Source organism: Elephantulus edwardii, unplaced genomic scaffold, assembly GCF_000299155.1.
Source record: "Elephantulus edwardii isolate Elephantulus edwardi_28Jun2011 unplaced genomic scaffold, EleEdw1.0 scaffold00408, whole genome shotgun sequence".
Lineage (NCBI taxonomy): Eukaryota > Metazoa > Chordata > Mammalia > Macroscelidea > Macroscelididae > Elephantulus > Elephantulus edwardii.
Genome location: NW_006400158.1, coordinates 64220 through 65595, shown reverse-complemented (window position 1 = coordinate 65595; position 1376 = coordinate 64220).

The following is a 1376-nucleotide window of genomic DNA, read 5'->3' as shown; positions in this document are numbered from 1 at the left end:
AGGAGAGGAAGGCCCTCTATGAGGTGGATTGATTCAGTGACTGGGATAATTGGGATGGGAGTGTCAGAGACAGTGCGATTGGCACAGGACAGAGAGGAGTTTAGGGCTGTTGTACATAGGGTCACTATGAGTCGCAAGCGACTCGATGGCACATAACAACAATGCTCAGGAGAATATCAGGTATGGATATTCAGGCACAGAAATAGGAAGCCAGTGGGAAGTGTCTACACCATTGCCGTTTGGAAGCTGGAAGGTGGAATTGTCTACCAAGACAGGCTAGGGTGTAGCTGTACTTGCTGCAAATATTGGGGAAACAATAAAGAAGAGATGCCTTCAGATCTCTCTTATGTTTGGATTGGTTGCCCATCTGGGGCAACTGGACTGGGGAATTTCTCTATTTCTTCTCTTCCCTTTTGCTCTGCAGCACTGTGGGGAAGAGAACCACCACACCTGCAAATTTTATCCTGAACTACCAATTCAAATGTTAGAGAACTCAAGGTTTTAATAAACTCAACCAGACGATGTATTTTTTTTTATTTTTTTTTTGGGGGGGAGATATGTCACATAGCCAAAATGTCCATAAATAATTAAGCAAAGTAGCCAAAAAATGGCTGTCTTAATTATACTACTATTTTTTAGCTAAATTTATTTGCCTTAAGGATAAAATATAATCATAAGGAAAGGGAAGGCAGAGTGTGGAGATCAGGAAAGCTCCACCTCTCTCTCCTCCCCGAATCCCAAAAACTCTTTTTCTGGCAATGGCATTCAAGACACGGGTGGCAATACTTAAGGATACTTTGTGTAGAATGTTAAATGATCCAGGAAATATCAAGAGAAGATGGAAGGAGTACACAGAGTCACTGTATCCGAAGGAATTGGCTTACACAGAAGAATTTCATGAAATAACATATAAGCAAGAGCTTATGGTGATGAAGGAGGAAGTTCAAATTGCTCAGAAGGAACTAGCAAAAACCAAGGCTCCAGGAGTTGACAACGTAACAATTGACATATTTCAACAAACACACTGTCCTGGATATGCTCACTAAGTTGTGCCAAGAAATTTGGATGACAGCCAGCTGGCCAACTGACTGGAAAAGATCGATATTTGTTCCCATTCCAAAGAAAGGTGACCCATCAGAGGGTCGGAAATTATCAAACAGTATCATTAATATCACATGCAAGCAAAATTCAGCTGAAAATCTGTGCTTCATTGACTATGCAAAGGCTTTTGACTGTGTGGATCACAACAAGCTGTGGATGACTCTGAGAAGAATGGGAATCCCAGAACATTTGATTGTTCTTATGTGAAACCTATACTTGGACCAAGAGGCAGTCGTCAGGACAGAGCAAGGAGACACTACATGGTTCAAAATCAA